At 34.6% G+C, this 9433-nt stretch overlaps 1 long non-coding RNA gene across 1 annotated transcript in view; it reads right to left on the bottom strand.

Annotated features, from left to right (window-relative positions):
- Positions 1 to 292: 292 nt before the first annotated feature.
- LOC107653558 (uncharacterized) overlaps positions 293 to 9433 on the bottom strand; it is a 27339-nt gene continuing 18198 nt past the window's right edge. The window contains exons 2-3 of the long non-coding RNA XR_001630234.1: positions 1898 to 2037; positions 293 to 514 (exon numbers count right to left, since the gene is read on the bottom strand). This is a non-coding gene — a long non-coding RNA (uncharacterized LOC107653558). The remainder of the gene's footprint in view (positions 515 to 1897; positions 2038 to 9433) is intronic.

The following is a 9433-nucleotide window of genomic DNA, read 5'->3' as shown; positions in this document are numbered from 1 at the left end:
ATATTGCTAAACTTTTGATTTTGGTTTGAAATATGATCCAGACACAATCCTGACAGATTCCCGCACATAATTTAGCACAAATCGCATATCGAATGGAGTCTATATAGAAATGATTTGGTCTCAGAGAAAGAAGGCCACCCTTGACGCTGCTGATGTTCAGAGATGTCACACAATAGGCAGTTCACTTTTTTCCAGGGTATAAAGTTGTGGCATTCCGGCCCAGATATGTCATAAATGTGATATTTTGAAGAAAATGTCATCTCTTATCCAGTTCCACTTCAGTCACTGCAGGTTGCTTCCAGATTGGTTTGCTATAGATGATTCTGTCAGTCTGAGTAAACATTACAAATAATGTGTGACGCCCCTGAGCCAGAGCTGCAGTGGCTGTGGGTGGGTTTATGACAGGACTCTGGACTCTCATTGGTCAGTAGCTGATGAATTAGGAGGAATGCTGACACCCTATTGGCTGACGAGTCGAGCGCTTCAGAATTGTTGAAGCCACAGGCGAGACTTGCTGTTGACATACAGTACAGTTCAGAATGTGTTCATTTCTGTGTGTTCTCAAACACATAATAGACTATCAAAATTGACTATCAAAATTGATAATAGACTATCAAAACTGACCGTTTTGCGAGTGGGAAAAATATATAAAAAATATTATTATTAATACAATTAATAAGCATAGCCTGATTTTCATGATCCAATCAAATCCAATCTACAAAAACAAGACCCGCCCACATTATTTCACAGACTATTATTTTTACACTTAAAAATACACTGCATTATAAAAGTGAAATGTGTTTACAAATAAACAAGTAATCCAGGTTTATGAACTACGACACCACAATAACGCAAACTAGGCCTATCTTCACTGCCAGCGCTGTTGATTTCATTCCCTCACTGATGCACTGATTGCCTTTTAACCAATTTGGCACATTCTTGTTTTCTTTGCACTCTGAATGAGGCTGAACTGCTGACACGCGGATTATGCAGTCACATCAGCATGGTAATATCGCCCCAATGCTTTTATGATAGAGACGGGGGAGAGCATTGCAATATTTGGTTCTTTCATCTTCTAAAGCTGAGGTGCTTGTCAGCAGTGCTTAGCTGAGGATTGTGGGTTGGATTGTATAATGCAGCGGTGACAAGAAAAGGCTTATGGAAAATCATAAGCTAAAAACCTCGCGCTCTCTCCTTGTTCTGTCCGTCAGGGCAAAGAAGTGCTCAGAACCAGGATGAGCGTCAAACCACTATGGCAATCAACCCGGAAAAACACTGTTTGCCTGTAACACAAAATGTCATGTTTAATTCAATGTTACTTGCCATTTCTCTGAAATTGTTTGTGAAATTTACTAGCAATTTCAGAGTGAAAATTGTTTCTACTTTTTTCATTCAGATATTCATTTTTCAAGCTTGACTGTCACACTATGCTTCTGTTGCATAAAAAATAACAGCATGAACAACAACGTTCTTCAAAAATTCTCTTTCTCTTCTCAGCAGAAGAAAGTCAGTCTCACAGGTCTGGAGCATCACGAGGGTGAGAGGTGAACTAAACCTTTAAGAAAATCCTGAGATGAATGTGTCCTCTAGAGAGCAGGTTGAACTTCAGAGTCCTAACGGTGTTTTTGATATGAGATCACAGGCAGACCTTACCGTCTCCATATGTGCTGCAGGAAGCCGTGAGTTGTGTTTCTATGGTGCCATGAATCATTTCAGCCCTCACGCACATGCATAGCTCATGCTTTATGAGGTGTTGGAAAAATTGAGCCAAGGGTTTGGCTACTCAAACACTCCTCACACGAAGGAAAACCTTAATTTCCTTTAGATGTATCCAGAAGTCATCAACATTCCTGCTCTTTTCAGGAAATCTCATGTTAGGATTGAAACACTGACTCACCGTTTCAAGTAATTGTTTCTAGATTACCCTGTGCGATAGTAGGACCTCTTAACGTTGACTTTTCGCAGATGTAACAACTCCATAGACATGTTCACACTGCGTCTAAATCCAGATGTCACTCCTTTTCTGAGTGAATTACCCTGTTGAGTATAAAAAGTTTGGCTATTTACAGGTATGATGATCACATTTACATTAATTCTTCATACTGTAGAGAATGGCCGTCAATGGCCATTTTACCAAAAATTTTGGTAACACCTTAGTATAGGGACCAATTCTCACTACTAACTAGTTGCTTATTAGCATGCCTATTATTAACATATTGGCGGTTTATTAGTACTTATAAAGCACTTATTCTGCATGACCATATTCTACATCCCTAATCCTACCCAATACCTAAACTTAACAACTACCTTACTAACTACTAATAAGCAGCAAATTAGGAGTTTATTGAGGCAGCTAGTCGCAGCTAGTTTATTAATAGCGAGAATTGGACATTAAAATAAAGCGCTACCAAAATGTTCAATATAATCGGTTCTTTAATATCGGTTCTTCCGATAAATGGAGACATTTTGGTGGGTTTCTAAAGAAAATCACTGAACAACAATATTCATAGTTACAGAAACTTATTTAAAGTATTATTTGGATAATTTCCTATCTTCTTAAAACTTTAAGTGTTTTTTTTTTTACTTAATTAGCTTAACTATGTCTATAAAGTACCACTTTAAAATGAAGAAATCAATTAATTATCAGGTTTAAATTTGTAATTGTAGACTATGGAAAGCTAGGAGTACCACTTAAAAATAAAATTAAATAAAAATGATAAATTGAAATTAATCAAATATCTATATTAAATGTCTAATTATTTGTCAATTTGAATAAATTTATTTTATTGTTACATTTAACGGTTTTAAAACTATTTAAATAAGCAACTTTAAATATGTCTGTTTATTTGTACATTTCAAAAAGTGATTTCTTCCATTTATTAAGTGGCACTCATATTACTTTTTATTACAAAAATAAAAGTAAATTTGACCATTTAAATCACAAAATGACTGAATAAATATAATGGCATAAATAACTAAATAAAAAATTAAGATATTAAATATGTAAAAATACATTTTAAATATGTCCAATTATTTTAGAAGTTTTAAATGTGCAATTGTCAATTTGAAGTAATTTTCTTATAACATTTAACTGCACTGTAAAACATTAAGCAGTTTTAAATATACCTAATTATTTGTGATAAAGTGATTTATCTATTTACATTCATTTTTAAAAATAATAAATTGGTAATTGATTTCAACTTATTGTTACTTCAAAATTAAAAATAAATTTGACAATTTAGATCACAAAAAAACTGCATAAATATAAATAAAAACAACAGTAATATTACCGTTGTATATTATTGTATCAAAAAAAGCATAAACAAAACAAAAACAGGTTCTGAATTTTGCAAAACGGATACTTAAAGTTACTTACAAGATCAGTCAAAATATCAGTTGATCTCTAGTTAAAACATATGAGGTTGCTAATTTTTCTGTTGTCAAAAACTGTAAAAACTTCATGATTTAAACTGGCATCCATGTTTCTTGTTGTAGGATGTTCTAAATCAATAAGTTACCGGAAATAACTCTAACTCCAAATAACTATAACTGCATTTTTTGCACACATATAGCTATTTCAGGGAATGCATGTGTGCACGTATTTCTTGATGTTCCTCAGAGCAATCCTACAAGTAAAGACTGAATTTGGGGTAGCAGGAAAAAAAAAAGATGTTTCTCGGAAACCTGCGAAAAGGATGCAAAGCAAACAATTCGATATGTCGTGAAACGAGCCAATGCATGTGTGTAAAGACTGGGTGTAACTCCATGACTTCAGAACCGACTGCATGAGGCCAAAGTTTTAGGTCAAAATATTGGCAAGACGAGGTGGAGCCCAATAAACGCATCCAAATAAAAGATACACACACACACACACACAGAGAGAAGAGTCCAGCTGGACAGCAAAACCCAGAATAAAACAGCTTGTACATTTGTGTGTTGTAATTGTGCCTGATGGTTTTGATTATTGAAACATTAAATCATAGCACGTACAGTCCATCAAGAAGAAAAACAATTAAAAGTAATGAAGACGTGACAAGTTTGTTTCCTTGACAACCTAGTCTGAGTGTGTTTTTCCGTCTGGTGGGGTCGTGAAAGGGACGGTCGCTTCCTTTAACACATGTAGCGTCTGCGTAGAATCATGCATGAAAATATTTATTATTAATCATAACCAGTTATAATTAGTCATAAATATTTCCCTTTTGAGCTGATTTACTACACACACACGCACACACATATATTCATATCCCCAGCTGAGAAAAAAATACGTATATTTTTCTTCCATTCAGCTAGAAAAGCCTGTTTTTAATCGCAAAGAAGTAAACAAACCACAACATTTTTGCGGGGTTATTAGCGATGGATATATCAGGCGATTAATCTGACAATATTTGGCTGTTTTGAGATTATTGGCAGGTTATCTTGAGGTTAGTGCAAAACCCAGATTTACTAGCCTGGCTGATGTATCAATCTCTAATAAACCATACGAGATGTACACTGAGATTTTGTGGTTTGCGATTGAAAACAGACTTCCTTCCACAGAGTGCAAAACTGCTGCACAATGTGATGCAATCACAACCAATTATAGTTTTTTTTTTTTTTAAATAACCAATTATGTGAAGCAAGCTGTGGAATTTTTAATGCCAAATGACCTGAGGAAATCATCAAATAAATTATTAAAATATTAAATAAATGCTTCACTGATACATTTCCTGTGTGGAAAGCCAAATATTTCTGATGTTTTTCCATGTTTTCAAATAAAACAAGAAAAATCACAATAAATGCAATAAGCTGTTGTAATTAGTGTAAGTTTGTATGTTTATAAGTCTAAGTTTAATGCTGTCACCCTAATTCAAATCCTTAATATTTTGTGCTAGATTAGTTTAGCTAAGTTAGTAACTTGGGGTACGTTTACACAACACAGTTTTCATCAAAAAATGGAAAACTTTTTTTTTTTTTGGCTGTTCATTTACACAACAACAGCGTTTCGGGGGCCTGAAAACAAACTTTTGCAAATGTTTTGACAACGTTGTCTGTACGCAAAACGTTTAAAAAATGCAAAGGAAAATGTTTTTAATTTTTAGTACATTGTTGTGTAAACGTAACCGTATAACTAATGTTTTAGTTAAATGCTAACTATTTGCTATTTGTAATTGCTAAGCTAAAACTAATAATTTTAGGAAGTTTCCCCAAAACTGATTTATAAATATTATTATACTTTTGTTAGCAGCTTGTAGTGTAGTTAACTACAGTTTTTAATGGGTAGTTTAACAGTAGTTTGTAGTAGTAGTTTAACAGTAGTTTGCTAAGCTACGAACTAATAATAATGTAAAGTATCAGAGACAAATTTCTAAATATCTTTAGCTACTTATGCTAGAAGTTTGTTCACAAAAAAAGAAAAATTTCGCTCAGAAACAGCTAGCAAATGACACAAATAGACATCGCAAGTAACACATTGAATTAAACATGAAATTTTAAAGTAGTAAGACTACAATAGTATTTTCTTGTAAAACATAATCCAATAATCTTTATTTACAATTTTTTACAGTATAAAGTTTTTTTTTTCAAATTAAATGCATACATTTATTTAAATTATAAGTAGCTTGTTTCTTAATTTATTAGTTTCAGTGTAACTTCCCCAACATTAAAATTCTTATAAATTACGACCTTACACAGGCAAATCCTTGTTTTTAATCTCCCACTTATAGTTTTCCTATCGGAAATATACAACACCTGAGGTTACACATCAGTGACAGGATATGACCTCATCAGATGACTTCCTGCATCCTGTGCGATTCAGCTGAAGGGAAGTGCTGTATCCGTGTTTGGATTTGCTCACTTCCCGACAGACTGGAAACACTGGAAGTTTTTTAAGACCTCTTATGAAAAATACTATGGTTTTAATGATGGTAAAATGATGGTATTAGATGCTAATAAAATGGTACTTTGATATATAAAATGGTACATGTTTAATACACCACAATGTGTGTCCAAAAACATGGTTTTACTATAGCACATGTCATAGCATGGTAAAACCATGGTATATTTGCTACTTTTTGTTAGATATCAAGAAAACATCTAGCTAAAAATACATATTTATTTTAAATTGAAAAGTCTTATAATAGCATTCTAGTGATGCTTTTTCACACACACAGCATACTTACACACATTTCTTTAATTAATTATTATTGCAACAGAGGCGTTTTCTCAGATTCATCTGAAGTGGCCATCAGCAGCAGAAGATGAAGATGAATTTGTGTACGATCAGACAATAAATCACAAATATTATGAGTTCAAAGGGCTGGCAAAAATATTCACACGCAGCCGAGTCAAATTTCATGTTTACTGATGAAATAAAATTAAATGTCAATCAGTGGCAGAAACTGAATTGAATTTCTTCCAAATGTAAATAAATGCCACTCGGTTTGATATTTTGCAATGACATTTATGCATTTTTAAAACTGTCCAAACACATTTTAGGGCCACTGTATCTACAATTCACATTTCATTGCATATCAGAGGATCTAGCTGGGAATCTAGGGCAGACTTGTACAGAAAAAGACTGGAATACAATGAGGAAAGTGCACACAGACACACACTTACACCTCGTTTTTGTCGTTTGAGATGCATGAATGAGAGAAACCTGGCCAGAGAAAAGCAGAAACTAATCTGGAGAAGTAATACAGAGAGCGATAAGGAAGAATAGTCAATGTTTCAGGCTTATAATTTGACACCGTTTCTATATCAGGCAGAGGAACATGTGCTCTGGATGGCTTGAAGCGTGAGTGTGTGTGTCTCATGGGTCATGAGGGTCAAAGAATCACCTCCTTTGATGTCATATATCCCCGCAGGCATAAGTAGAAGACCTACTGCCGTACAATGTTAGCATAACCTTCATAAACCGCTGAGAAATTGCAGTGAAAAGTTCCACATCCATGCAGCCAGTCCAATATGTTTCTGTTGTATAACTAGCAAATGCACAGTCATTTTAGTGAATCAGTTCGTTTGGGTGATTTGCTTCAATGAACCGGTTCAAAAAATTTAACTAGTGTTGCTGTGTGGTTGCTATGTTTTTCAGAGTGGTTTTAGAATATTGCTATGCATTTGCAAAGTATTTCAAAATCGTTAAACAGGTTGATATGCATTTGCTACAGCGATCTGAGTTGTTTTAGCACGTTATGGTTCTTAAGGTTTTTGAGTGTTTTTAGTATGTTGATGTGCAGTTGCCAATATTTTCTAATTAGTTTTAGTGTCGTAGTGAATGTTATTATATAGAATACAATAGGGCTGTCGCGATTCGTCGATTCTATTCGACTATTCGATTTAAAAAAAATCCTCGACTTCATTTTGCCTGCATCAACTAACCAGCAAAATACCGGAAGTGGCGCATTTCACGGACGAGAATCCATAAAAACACATTATTAGGCTGTTTTCCAAGGCCTCATGATATATTAAACCCGTTTAAAAATCATAATTAAGCATAACTGTGAATTCACAAACACTACGATTTAATTAAATAATTATATGTGATGCAGTTATAGGCGTGTATAGGTTACGTACGTGCGTCTTACAGCGGCTCCGTTCACAGTAAATGCTGTTCCACAGGAACTGTTATCATTTACGTGTGTGGAGTGGCTCAAACTCCATCTCTGCATGTTGTTGTGAGTTTGGCATTCTTACACTATAATACTGAACTTTGATTTCAGTGATTTGGACTATGAGATGGACACTTGCTTCTTGCACTCCATGTTGCACTTTACTTTTGCTTTAAAAAAGGATTTCATAGAAATGTGGATTTAATTTGGAGTTTCACTACTGAAGTCCTCTGTTCATTTTTTTCATCATGCTGGAGATGTCTGTTTAAATCTGTTGTTTACACATTTCTAAGAGTACTTTTAATACTTACAATTTTTAATAATAATAACTTTTAATAATACAATTTTAATACTTGATTCTAGTGGACTCTAAACATTGCATTTATTTAATGTGAAAACCCAACTGTTGGGGTTAATTGAAACATATTTTTTCCCCTTTGTAGTTGCACTCACAGCTGTAATGAACAGAAGCCCAGAACATGTGGATATATTGACATTAAGAACATGCTGACTTTCTCAGACTTTTGTAATTATTATTTTTTTATTTCATTTTTATTAGGTTTGTTTAAATTTTTACCCTTTTAGTTTTACATTTCGTCAATGGCTTGTTTACATTTATACTTTTTTATGGTACACTTCTGAATGGCAAAGTTGCAAGTTTAATAAAATGTTCTTTAAAATTGTTGATTTTTTTTGGGTGGGAAATTAACCGTTTAGATTAATCGATAAATTAGTCGATAGATTAATCGAAATAAAAATAGTCGTTAGTGGCAGCCCTAGAATACAATAAGGTTAAATTCTATATTTTCCATATAGATGGAAATATATTCCATAATCTAAATAAATATAATCTATACACTTAAATAATTTATACAGTAAAACAAAAACAGCAATCAATTTGTGAATAAGTCTGAATGAATCACTAAAAAGAATCGGTTCAGAATAGGGGTGTGACAAGATCTCACGATATTAAAATGTGAAGAGATTTCTCGTAGAGGCATCTCACAATATCGCCATGAAGGAGTGTGAGGGTGAAATTAGCATAGAAGATGCCACGGCTATTTTTACATTACATTATGGTGCCCACTGCAGCACCGCCTCTACTGTCGTTTTGCTTTTTAAAGAAATAATTCCATTTAATTCAGTTGGATAACAGTTGCTTCAATTCTAAACTGAAAGCATCTGCACATCCAGCACAAGCTACAGAGTCGCACACAGTGCAGCAGGAATCAGAGTTCACTGATCATGTGACGAGAATAAGGCGAGATGCCTGACAAGACAATGGTGAAGGGATTCATTGCGCAACAGAGCCTCATGGTGTGTGCACACCAAAAGTGAATTTAATTATTTGCACCGAACAGATTACATACAGAGTCAATGCAAAGATGCGAATAGAGACAAATTCGCCGCAGGGCGACACAATTGCCATAAATGTGCGATATTCGCCTCAGCGAATAGCTTATTGACACATCCGGTTTGACCAGTCTGGTTGTATTAGAAAATGGAGGAGAGCATTTGTGTAGCCGTCTGCGGGCACCCTGAAATTTATGACATAACTTCTTATTCATACAGAGACCAGACAAAAAAGGAGATAGTCTGGAGAAAAGTAAGCGAGGAGGTTGGACTACCTGGTAAGTTAGGGCTGCATGATTAATCGAAAATAAATCGCAAAGGCGATAAATCACGATTAGGCAGAAGCTGCGATTGTCATGCGAATCTTTCAGTGAAGCACGGTTCTGTGATCAGCAGTAAATCTCCATCCGAAGCCCAGAGGGCGCTCTCGCGCGGAAACTCGCTAAAATACACCTTGCAGAAGAAACCCAGGAAATCCCTATAGCGGTTGC

This window comes from Sinocyclocheilus anshuiensis, unplaced genomic scaffold (assembly GCF_001515605.1).
Source record: "Sinocyclocheilus anshuiensis isolate Anshui unplaced genomic scaffold, SAMN03320099.WGS_v1.1 scaffold1079, whole genome shotgun sequence".
NCBI classification, from domain to species: domain Eukaryota; kingdom Metazoa; phylum Chordata; class Actinopteri; order Cypriniformes; family Cyprinidae; genus Sinocyclocheilus; species Sinocyclocheilus anshuiensis.
This window is presented reverse-complemented; position numbering and strand designations above follow the sequence as displayed.